Source organism: Durio zibethinus, chromosome 12 (genome assembly GCF_047325235.1).
Source record: "Durio zibethinus cultivar Kanyao isolate XHJ-2024 chromosome 12, ASM4732523v1, whole genome shotgun sequence".
Lineage (NCBI taxonomy): Eukaryota > Viridiplantae > Streptophyta > Magnoliopsida > Malvales > Malvaceae > Durio > Durio zibethinus.
The window spans coordinates 26,170,270-26,182,792 of record NC_143173.1 but is presented as its reverse complement, the minus strand read 5'-3'; the positions used below and the strand labels follow the sequence as shown (position 1 = coordinate 26,182,792).

The following is a 12,523-nucleotide window of genomic DNA, read 5'->3' as shown; positions in this document are numbered from 1 at the left end:
ATTACATGCATTAGACTCCGAATACGAATAAAATTGCTTACATATGTTGTATAGAATAAGCATGGTAGCCTAGCATGGCAAAATGGCAATGGGATGCAACCTTATCAAACAAGATAATCAGATGTTAAGAAATGGCTTTCATGTTCTCCATCAGATGGCAACCCAACAGAGTATAATGGCTTGTTTGAAAGCCAAGACTAAACCAACCGACCCCATTTTATCCATTCTGCCTTCCTCTCTCCTTCCATTGCTTGCCATAGCCAATTGGGTAATTGTAATACCCCAGCCGAAATGATAATTGGGCTAGACTATTACTAAAACTCATTAAGTTAATTAAAAGGTTAATTACTAAAGAAAAAACGGCTGAGTGTTTTACTAGAGAAAATACTTGGTATCGTGAAATAAAAAGGAAATGAGAGTTCTTTTTTCACATCTTTTTTAGTGTAAGAGAGCATGAAAAATTAAGTTGAAAATTCAAAATCAAAGGCTACAATCAAGTTAATCCCCTAAATGTGAGTATATACCCTATTTTTATTTAAGAAAAAATATCATGTTGATTGTTGTTATATGAAGTTAAAGTTTTGAGAAAAAAATAAAAAAAAATTATGAAATCTTTCATTAATCTTTATGATCTATTTAGGTAAATTATTGGGCTTTGTTTATTTCATGTTTTTAAGATTTATTGATGATTATTGAATGGAGTTTAAAAACTGAAAGTGGGGATTTGAGTTTTTAAAGATTAAAAGAAAAATTATGTTTTTGGATAAGACTCTATGATCTGTAATAGTGAATTAAAACAGAATTTTTTTATTAATAGATAGATTATTATTACAAGTATTATATATTATTGAAAAGCTTGTTGAATCTATTTTCTAATGAAAGAAACGGAAGTCGAATTCAAGTTTTTGATGGAGAGTTGTCTAATTTTTATTTAAGGATATATAGCCTATAAGGTTGCAACATCATGGTTAAATTTCAAAAATTGTCTTAATTTTTATACAAGGATTTACAGATTAAGCCATATATGTTTGGAAAGCTTATTGAGTTTACTTTCCAAAGAAACAAGCGAAATTGAATTTGGAGTTTTCTATGAATAAATACATAATTTTTATTAGAATATATATAGGCTATCTGACAGCAGCATATAACGTGGATTTCAAAAATTATTATAATTAATCTACAAGGAATTACTAGGTGAACCATATATGGTTAGAAAGCTTATTAAATATAGTTTCTATTGTATTAAAGAGATCTTAATTTTAGAAGGATATCTTGAGATATGGTTATTTTAGTGAAAGAAGCTCAGGTTGATAGTATTAATTAGTTGAGTTAACCTTTATTTAACTTAATTGTTTTTGGCATCATTGGTCTCGAAATGGTTTGATTAATTTCTATTAAGTTGAAATTATCTTGAATAGACCATTAATTATTTTGGGAGTAAAACTAAGTGATAGAATCGAAATGAGGTAAGTAAAATCTCACATACTGTGTTTATTTTTGAATCTATGTATATATGTATGTTTCTAAATGAATGAATATTTTATTTCATTATTTTCGATGTATAAAAATAAGATCAAACATATGATTATTTTTCATTTCTCTATATAAATGATGGATCATACTTATGAATGAAATGAAAAAAAATAATTTATGTTTACAGAATGATTTTATGGTAGTTACATTTTTATATTCCTGAAAAGTGGGATCATTGACACCAGAACTAATTCTACGACCCTGACTAACGGGTTATAGTAGTTAGCATAGACATGATCATATGACCCTGCTAACGGATTATAGTAGTTAGTGTAAAGCCCTGACTAGCGGGTTATAATAGTTAGCAATGATCATAAGGATGAAATTATTGATACGATCAATGTCACAGGTTATAACAGTGACCATAGCTAACGATAAATAAACGACAATAATGATTTATGATGATTTTTACAAATTGATCCATGATTTGGTGACATGTTTTGATATTGATTTATGAACCACGAATGCTTGACAGAATGCTGATTTTTGAATTATTTTTGACATTATGAATTGATGAATGTTTTTAGAATGATCTATATAATACGTATGAAAATGATGTTTGATCCGGTAAGGTGTGTGAGCCTATACTTGCTGAGTTGTGGTTTGCTTATTTTTCTTTTACTTTTTCTTTAGAGATGAGTAAGTGATAAGTTTGCTTAGTTTTGTAAAAAGTTAGAAGATCAAATGAAAAATATTACCTAGTCATTAGAGACAATGTTGGTCAATAAGATCTTATGAAATGGTTTTGTATTTTAATATGATTTGTATTTGGTTATATAAATATGTATTATTAGTTAGATTAAAAATATAAATTTTACTTGTTAGACTATGTCAGTTTATTGACGAATTTTAGAAAGATTAAGAAAGAATGCTTTGTATTACTTAGTCATTAGAGACAATGTTGGCAATGAAATCTTATGAAATAATTTTGTATTTTTATATGGTTTGTATTTAGATATATAAAAATGTATTATTAGTTAGATTAAAGATATAGATTTTACTTGCTAGACTATATCAGTTTATTGATGAATTTTAGAAAGATTAAGAAAGAATGCTTTGTATTACTTTGAAATTTACTTCAAGATAATATTGCTGTGTTACGTATTGGTCTAAGGGTGTGACATAAGATGGTATTAGAGCTTAAGTTACGATCTTTAAAAAAATTTTAAAAGTTAAACTATGATGAGATTTTCTTTAAAAGCCTAAGTTATGTTTCTTGAAGATTTTCTAAGAGTTCAAGTTATGATCTTTAAACTATATGAAAGGTTAAAGAGCTTATATTATGATTTTGAGAATTTTTTAAGAACTACAATTATGATTTTTTGAGATTTTTAAGAAGTTAGATTATGACAATTAGATTCACGATGATTTTCTAAGAACATAGTGTATGATCCTTATATTGAAAGAGTTATAATACGAGCACGATTATGATCCAAATACTATGTGAAGATTTTTAATAATCTAGATGATGACTTCTAAATAATGTGATGATTTTTCAAAGACATAACTTTGATCCATATACTATAGTGGTGAGTATAAGTAAATGATTCGATGAATTTTAGAGTAGTTAAAGTTTTAATGAATTTTGAGGAATCAATTATTCAATGAATTCTTGGTGTAATTATTTTGGTTGATATTTACATATTACTTTTGGATCTTGTAGTTAAGAGAAAGTGTAATTACCTTGATATAGTACAATTTTATAAGTTGAAAAGATTTTCGATGCGACTTATAATTAGACATATTTTATGAATTAAAAGATTATTTAAGAGAATGATTTGATAATTGGAAATCCTATGGGTTTGAAAAAAGACCTTTGACTTAATGAGATTTTGAAGTATTTGATAAGTGTTAAGTAAATCCTTAACCATAGATTAAGAGTGGTATATGAGTGTACATTATTGGAATTAAAAGTATAGAATATTAGAGTTAGAATAAAATGATATGTTGAAATTTTAAAGTAATTATTTATGGATTATAATGTTTGAAAATTTATTTTGATGGATTTAGTCCGAAATATTATAATTGTGGTAAATAGTTTTATATTCGTAAAGAAGGATATTCACTTTATTTGATTTTACATTTTTATTGAGAAAGTATTTAAGGTTTGATCATACGAGTTGAATATTTGTATAGTTAATTTGAAGTTTGATCATTAAATTTCTTTTTTGGGGTGTACTTTTTTAATGGCTAAAGTGATTAGTTTGTGGTTATAGTTTTTAATTGAAGTATACTATTGGATTCCTTCAAAATTTATATTTATAGAGAACATTACCTATTGTGGTACAAGGTTGTGTACTTAGCAAAGAATTAAATTTGTGGATATAAATTAAAGGTATGGTTATCTAAATGATTTAGTAAAGAAGTTGATTTTGAAGAAGTAAATGATTTATAGAAAAATATATATGTTTTGATTAATAATGATTGTTTGAAATCTTACAAGTGCAAAAGATTGTTTAAAATCTTATAAGTGATGATTTTGTGTATTTGGTGATTTCTGAGCATGTATTCAATTTTAAAGAAAATTGAAAAAATTTCTAAAACAATGTGATGTATTTGGCTATTGTTCATATTGTACTTTTGGTGCCAATTCAAGTATTTGGAGTTTTTATCGTTTAAATTCTATAAGAGAATTTTATTTATGAGTTATGATACATAGGTTTTAACTTGGACTCAAAATTGATAGCAATATATTTGGTAAAAGAGAATTTGAGACATTATGATGTTTGTAGGGATTATGAAAAATTAGTTGTTATATGATAATTGGTATATTAAATTAGAAAGAACAATATTCAAAATTGGAGACAACTTGGATAACCAAATATTTATGTTTGAATTTATATGGTATAAATTTATGTATATGATTTATTGCATTGATTTCATATGTTTTATAACAGTTAATTGATAGAAAATTTCATATAGTCAATGAAGAAGAAAATAAAATTAAAATACTATGTGATATCTTTTTGGTGACTAAATGATTTGGTGATACTGGTATTCAACTTTAACATTGTTTGGTTATGAATACCTGGCATAAAGTGAATTACATGAAAATTTATAGACATATGTTTTTGTTGTTATGAAACAATGTTATTAAGGTTAATTTGTTTGAATTTTATTGAAAGAAAATATCATAGTGCGTAGTAAAAGCCTGATTTAATTTTAATTTTAATTTTTTTTTTTTTGCTATTGTTAGTTAAGAAAGTGATGAATCTTTAATAAATAAGGACTAATGGATTTGGGCAAGAATATTTTATGTTCTCTTTATTTTTTAAGGTTTTATCATTGATTGACATTCTTTTAAGAAGTGCTTATGTCATGAATTGAAGAGAAATTTTTTTATAACATTAGTCATAAGATAAATATTCAATGATTCATTTTGAGATTTTGTATAAAAGTAGATCTAAGTTTTAAACTAATTGGCATAAGGACAAAAAAGAAAAACTTTTATTTCTTAAGTTTATGGAACAAATGGTTTATAAATTTTGGTTGATTAAGCAATGGTTTCACATAAGCAAAAGAATTATACTGAAATTCAGAGATAAATTTTGTACCTTCAAGTGATTAATCATTTGTACTCAAATGTGTCATCATTACAAGTGTTACGATGATTATAAGGTAAGGAATGTTAAGTTTACATTATGCAAGGACATTTGAAGTTCTTTATAAAGTGAAAGAAGTTCAATATAAAGAATCTTACCACCTCAAATATCTATTATACATTTTATATTACAAATCTATGGTGAGAAAATATGTTTTTAATCCAAGCTATGTGATTGGATATGAGTATTTAGAAATTAAGGATGATATAAGTTTTAACATATTGAAATTATCTTATTCATATATTTGATTGGAAAGAACAAGTTTTGAAATGAAATTATTACCTTTATAAAAGTTTAATGAAACAATTATACAGCAAGCAAAATGATTTCAAAAATGAAGGAATAAGATATAGTTGTAAATTAAGTTTCGAGGATGAAACTTTTTATAAATGGAGAAAATGTAATATCCCAGCCCAAATAATAATTGGGCTAGATTATTACTAAAGCCCATTAAGTTAATTAAGAGGTTAATTACTAAAGAAAAAATGGTTGAGTGTTTTACCAAAGAAAATACTTAGTATCATGAAACACAAAAGAAATTAGAGTTCTTCTTTTTCATTTTTCTTAGGGTAAGAAAGCATGAAAAATCAAGTTGGAGATTTAAAATCAGAGGCTACAATCAAGTTAATTCCCTAAAGGTGAGTATATGCCCTCTTTTTATTTAAAAAAAAAATATCATATTGATTGTTGTTATATGGAGTTAAAGTTTTGATAGAAAAATCAAGAAAAATTATGAAATCTTTCGTTAATCTTCATGATCTATTTGGGTAAATTATTGGGCTTTGTTTATTTCATGTTTTTAAGGTTTATTGATGATTATTGAAAGGAGTTTAAAAGCTAAAAGTGAGGATTTAAGTTTTTAAAAATTAAATGAGAAATTATATTTTTGGATGAGACTCTATGATCTATAACAGTGAATTAAAATAGAATTTTGTATTAATTGATAGATTATTACTATAAGTATTTTATATTGCTGGAAAGCTTGTTGAATCTATTTTTTAATGAAATAAACAGAAGTCGAATCTGAGTTTTCTATGGAGAGTTGTCTAATTTTTATTTAAGGATATGTAGCCTATAAGGTAGCAACATCAAGGTTAAATTTTAAAAATTATCTTAATTTTTATACAAGGATTTACAGATTAAGTCATATATATTTGGAAAGCTTAAGTTTACTTTTTAATGAAATAAGCGGAATTGAATTTGAAGTTTTCTATGAATAAATATGTAATTTTTATTAGAATGTATACAGGCTATCTGATAGCAACACATGATATGGATTTAAAAAATTATTATAGTTAATTTACAGAGAATTACGAGGTGGGCTATATATGGTTAGAAAGCTTATCAAGTCTAGGTTCTAACAAATTAAAGAGATCTTAATTCTGATTGGATATCTTGAGATATGGCTGTTTTAGTAAAAGAAGCTCAGGTTGTTAGTATTAATTAGTTGAGTTAACCCTTGTTTAACTTAATTGTTTTTAGTATCATTGGTCTCGAAATGGGTTGAGTAATTTTTATTATGTTGAAATTATCTTGAATAGGTCATTAATTATTTTGGGGAAAAAACTAAGTGGTAGAATCGAAATGAGGTAAGTAGAATCTCACACATTTTACTTATTTTTCGAATCTATATATATATATATGTATGTTTTTAAATGAATGAATATTTTATTTCATTATTTACAATGTATGAAAATATGATCAAACATATGATTATTTTGTGCTTCTCTATATAAACGATGGATCGTACTTATAAATGAAATGAAAAAAATTATTTATTTTTAAAGAACGATTTTATGATAACTACGTTTTTACATCCCTGAGAAGTGGGATCATCGACACCAGAACTAGTTCTACGGTCCTGGCTAACGAGTTATAATAATTAGCATAGACATGATTATACGACCCTACTAACGGGTTATAGTAGTTAGCGTAAGGCCCTAGCTAGTGGGTTATAATAATTAGTAATGATCATGATGATGAAATTGTCGATACGATCAATGTCACGATAGCAGTGACTATAACTAACGATAAATGAATGATAATGATGATTTATGATTATTTTTTTAAATTGATCCATGATTTGATGATATGTTTTTATATTGATTTATGAACTATGAATGCTTGACAGAATGCTGATGTTTGAATTATTTTTGACATTATGAGTTGATAAATGTTTTTAGAATGATCTATATAATAAATATGAAAATGATATTTGATCCGATAAAATGTGTGAGCTTATACTTGTTGAGCTATATACGTATGAAAATGCTCATTTTCTTTTTACTTTTTCTTTACAAATAAATAAGTGATAAGTTTGCTTAGTTTTGTGAAAAGTTAGAAGATCAAATGGAAAAGATTACTTAATCATCAAAGATAATGTTGGCCAATGAGATCTTATAAAATTGTTTTGTATTTTTATATGATTTGCATTTGGATATATAGAGATGTATCATTAGTTAGATTAAATATATAGATTTTACTTGACAGACTATATTAGTTTATTGATGAACTTTAGAATGATTAAAATAAAATTTTCTTATTACTTTGAGGTTTACTTCAAAATAATATGATTATATTGCGTTTTGGTATCAGGACGTGACAATAATAGTTGTTAAAATAGGTGGATTATTCATTTGAAGCCAAATATCTATTAAGGTCAAAGGTTAGCTACCAGATTATGATGAACACGCTTGGAAATGAGTCCAAATTACTCCTAGTCGAAGGTTGAAGCCACGTGAAAATATTTAATCTTGCAAAAAATCTAGTCCAAAATAATTAAATAATTAATTAACTAATTCATTAATTAAACGTTTATTTTGGTCACTAATATATTAAAAGTTATAACCAGATTGTAATTTTCATAGTTAAATGATCAAAATAAAAAACTCTAAGATTGAATGATTAAACATGTAATTTACAAAAAAAAAATCATACAACCAGTTTTCCTTTTTGGCTCAAAGTCTTTTGTTTCTCTGGTCAGACTGTAGATTTTGTTTCACTTTCAGAGCTTGATTAAGCTTCTCAGAGCACGTTATTTTGAACGGATGAAGTTTAGGTAAGCAAATAGAATGTGAATTAAGCATATTTTCTAGCTTTGACTAATTGTTGATGCATGAACATTCAGACAGATTTTATCAGCCTTTTGCTTAGGATGCAAGAAATAGAACATTTAATTGTTTTGCGTAGTTGACTATATTGGCAGTGACTTGCAGGAAAAAAAAATGTGACATTGTAATATAATTATTAATTTTCCTTTGTCATTTTCAATTTCAAGTGAAGATAGAGAGTAACTGTTTGGAAAATGAAGCTTGAGAAGTACCCTTGGAGTTCATTTTATCATTTTCAGAGACCATTGATTGATGGATTTAAAGATATAATCTTTTGGTTTATTTTGGTGAATCAAATTTCATTAATTCGTAGTATAGAAGACAACTTATTGGTGAAGGTGCTTGGTGTTGAGATAATTATTGTAAGGAGATTAGGGAGTGATTCTCAAGTTCTGTAGCAAGAAAAGTTACAGAATAATCAAATCAGAAAGCCATGTCCAGATGGGCTTTTACTGGGTAAATTATGGATCATTTAATGGAACCGAACCAAAAGCCAACTCAGTCTTATTATTATAAGGCAAAAGTAGATAATGCACACAAAATGGGAGGTTCAGGAAAGCTTCCAGTGTAAATAGAAGATACAAATGAAGCATCTTGTCTTTCCTTCTTCCACTGAGAAAACAGGGAAAAGATGATTGCATTCAAAGCCATTCAAGCCTCCTTTGCCCCCAGTAAGCAAGCTTTTCTCCACACAAAAAGCTTGGCATACACAAAGAATTCCATCCCGTCTCACCCAATCCAATGATTCTGATCCCGGGTCCTCATCACCAGAAGGAGACACTCGTAAGCAGGAGCTGCTTGCCCAAATAGCAATGCTACAGGCTCAAAAAGTTCATCTCACTGACTACTTGGATGAACGATCTGGCTATCTCACCCAGTTTGCTGAAGAAGCCAATGCTGAGTTTGATAAAGTTGGAGAAGACGCTCTCAGAGGACTTGAAGAAGCCGGTTAATGGGTAGGGTCTTTAGAGCACTCTTAATTGTCTATGTTAAGTAGAGAAAGAAGAGTGTTTTGGTTGAGATGCAATCTCCTTGACAACCCATTTCTTATTCATTTGTTCTAAGCAGATAATGGAGAACATTGACAGCCAAATGCAAGCCTTAGAAGAATCCCAAGAATTGAACAGACAGGAGACGGAGAAGACTGAAGACCAATTAGCATAATTCGAAGGTCAAATTGAGAAAGACAGCAATGAAGGGTTGTTCTTTAAGAACCTGACAGAGAAAAAGCCTACAGACAAGGCAAAAGCAAAGGAAGATGGGGAGAAGATTAAGGAGAATACTAAAGAAAAGGTTGGGTTAAAAACTAGGAGGAATGTCTACCTTGCTCTAATTGCTCTGCTAGTCATTGAAAATGCAGACTCCTTCATCTCTTCATCCGATTGGCGAAAAGTTGCAGTTCTTGGAGCTATTTTACTCGCTTTATTTTCTCAGTTCATCTATGAACAGACATTATTATCAGAAGCAGAAAAAAAAAAACAGTAAATAAAGAAGAAAACAATAAGTAAAGGCTCTTCTTATATCTAATCTAACAAACTTCTGCTATAGCTGTTATCCATTACTATTTAGGTAAATATGGCATGATCTAATAACCCCAAGTAATAACTTAATACGTGGGTTTGATACATCAAGCAACTTTTCTTTTGCATCATCAACATCTGATCTTAGTGACATGGCTGCAATCACCAAAACCAATGTGAGTTTCCAATCTGATGCTTTATGAAGTTTTTCTAACTCATTGTACCGGAAAACAACAAGTTGGAATATCCAACTGGGAAGGTAAGCTTATGTCAAATAGGAGAGTGCAATTTCATGTCAAGATATCTAAACTGTAAAGAATATAAATCCAGCCTTCAAGAATTGGCATGTTGTTAAAAGGTAATTGATTAACAGTTAGGAAGGCAACAAAGCACAAACAAGAGGGAGAATAAAAGCCATTTATAGGAACTTGACCTTGAGCCTTTAGGTGCTCATGCCTCCATACCTCCAGTCATTCTGAAAGAATTTTCCTGGCATAAACCATCCTCTCATGCACGTCTAGTAACTCCTCTGAATGACAAAGATACCAGTTCTTGATTCCAGAACTTGTAAATTACTTAGGATCTCTTAAAGGTACGCAGCTCAAAGATTGCTCCTCTGGATTCTTGGGTAAGGAAGAGTTGCCCAATATTTTGAACTGCCACGTAGAAGTGTATGACTCTCACTCAGATTAAAGCCAGAATCCATAAATGGGAACTTAATAAATCCAAAGAGCCATGTTGAAGCCCATAGTCACTACTGCCCGGACAAGTATGCTCCATGTAATGACAGTTGGAAGAATTCAACCGTCTAAAACATCATCCAAGAAGCCAACTGCATCTGAAGCATCTTCTTCATCCTCTCCCATACCCTCAAACACTTATCAAACTTGCCACATTTACACAAACCATTAATCATAATATAATCGGTAACTGAATTTGGATAAGCAGAAGAATCTTCCAACAACCTACCCAAACCTCAGTTGCCTCAACAAATTCTCTTTTTCTGAAAAAAAAAACCATCAATTACTATATTATAGCACATAACATCAGGAGTCACTTTTCTCTTAAACATTTCGTCGAACAATTCCAAAGCAATGACCAAGTTCCCGCCTTTGACAAGCCCATTAATCAAAGTCCCATAGCTTTGCACATTTGGATGAAAACCCGTTTTACAAATCCAATCCAATAACCGCTTCGTGTGATCAAAATGCTTCCTTTTACAAGCAACCTTAATCAAAATATTAAGTTTGCAAATTTGACTTTTTTTGCCCACTGTTTCAAAGTGCTTAAAAAGAGACTCGGCTTGTTCCCAACGATTCGACTCAGCAAAAGCGTTCAGTAAAGTGCTGTAAAATCGAATCCAAGGTTCACAACCAAAAATTTGCTTCATTATCTAATGCTTTCGCAGGCGTTGAGTTTTTGGCATAGGCATTTATTACCGTTAAAGCCACGTTACATTTCCCAGTTTCGATGAGTTGAACGATCCTAGTCACGTGCGAAACGAGTCGGAAGTCGACTAGTGGACGAAGGATGTGGTGGAAAACGTCGGGCAAGTGGGTGTAACCCGGATGGCGAGTTGCTGAGTAGAAGAGAGCAAGTGCAGAGTGGGGATTTTTCTCTGATTTGAGAAGCTTGAGAACTCACTTATGGCGAGAGGGTTTTGGTGAACTGATCATGGAAAATATGGTAGTTTCCTGTATTTCTTAGTCGCATGGTTGAAACTTAATCTGTTAAGCCCACGCTACTGATAAATGGTTCCCCGCGACCAGAAAACGAGAGAAGTTTAAACTTGAAGGGTAGGGCCCATATCTATATGGGTACATGTATGGGCTAGCCACCTTCAAATATAGCAAGTTTGGGCCACCATTGAACAGATTGGAACTAGAGTGGGCTCACATAAGGGCTAGCAACTATCCTTTCACCATTTGGGCCGAAGCCTTAGAGATTGTAGCAAGTCAGGCAGAGCCCAAATGGAGATCACCTTCGTCCCTTGTTAAAAAAACAAATGGCACCAAATTCCGCTGCATTAAAGGGCAACAATCACTCTTGGAGGATCCGCCATAAGTGTCCAACGTTGACAAATAAGCTCTCAATTATCTTAAATTATTGCAACCCACTTCTGATTTTGGCTTAGTTGCCAGTTTCTTCGACAAGCCATTGGGTTTTGAGCTTCTTTTTTCTTTTTATCTCCTATATGAAGGAACATGGTGTGATGCTTTCCTAGTCACCTTTTGACTTTAGAGGCAAAAAACTTGTTGATGATGGAGCTTTTGCATGTTCAGAGAAAAGGAAAAACCATGATCTCTAACTCTTTGACTGAAAATGTTGTTGGGTTTGATTCCTTTTTGGCATCCCGGTAAGATGAAAAGATTAAACTTGTTAATGGGGAAATAATCATTGCTTTGTTTCATTTCTGTTTTTGCTTGAACATCTATTGGATAATTCATGCACTAAATTTTTCTTAATGAAAATTAATATCAGAGTTTAACCATGTTGACACCCTGCCTAACATTTATGTATTTTCTGTCATATCATTTAAAAATCGAAAAAAAATAAAAGAGTTTACTATTTGCTGATTTGCGGCTTAGTTACGGGAGATCTCTGCTTTTGTAAAGCTTGAAATTCTCGAAGCTTGTTAAATATGATCATCTGAGGACTTCCAGCAGGATCCTGCTATAGGCTAGGCAGTGAGCTTTAACATAAGTGAAACAAAATCGAGAAAGTGAACCATTGAAGCTCTGAAATTTGTTGGAAAGTT

The 12,523-nt window shown here is 30.0% G+C and overlaps 1 long non-coding RNA gene and 1 pseudogene across 3 annotated transcripts; one reads left to right on the top strand and one right to left on the bottom strand.

Moving 5' to 3' along the window:
• Nucleotides 1-8,734: 8,734 nt before the first annotated feature.
• Nucleotides 8,735-11,521, bottom strand: LOC149515935 (uncharacterized). 2 transcript variants are annotated; one of them, XR_016326215.1, is made up of 3 exons: nt 10,199-11,498; nt 9,569-9,684; nt 8,735-9,476 (listed from the first exon to the last, which is right to left on the bottom strand). It is a non-coding gene; the product is annotated as an uncharacterized LOC149515935 (long non-coding RNA). The 2 variants fall into 2 exon arrangements; XR_016326214.1 differs by having other exon boundaries at nt 8,735-9,684; nt 10,199-11,521.
• Nucleotides 8,877-10,192, top strand: LOC111297856 (uncharacterized; annotated as a pseudogene). The gene is made up of 2 exons (XR_016326213.1): nt 8,877-9,201; nt 9,314-10,192. The product of XR_016326213.1 is annotated as an uncharacterized LOC111297856 (transcript).
• Nucleotides 11,522-12,523: the final 1,002 nt, after the last annotated feature.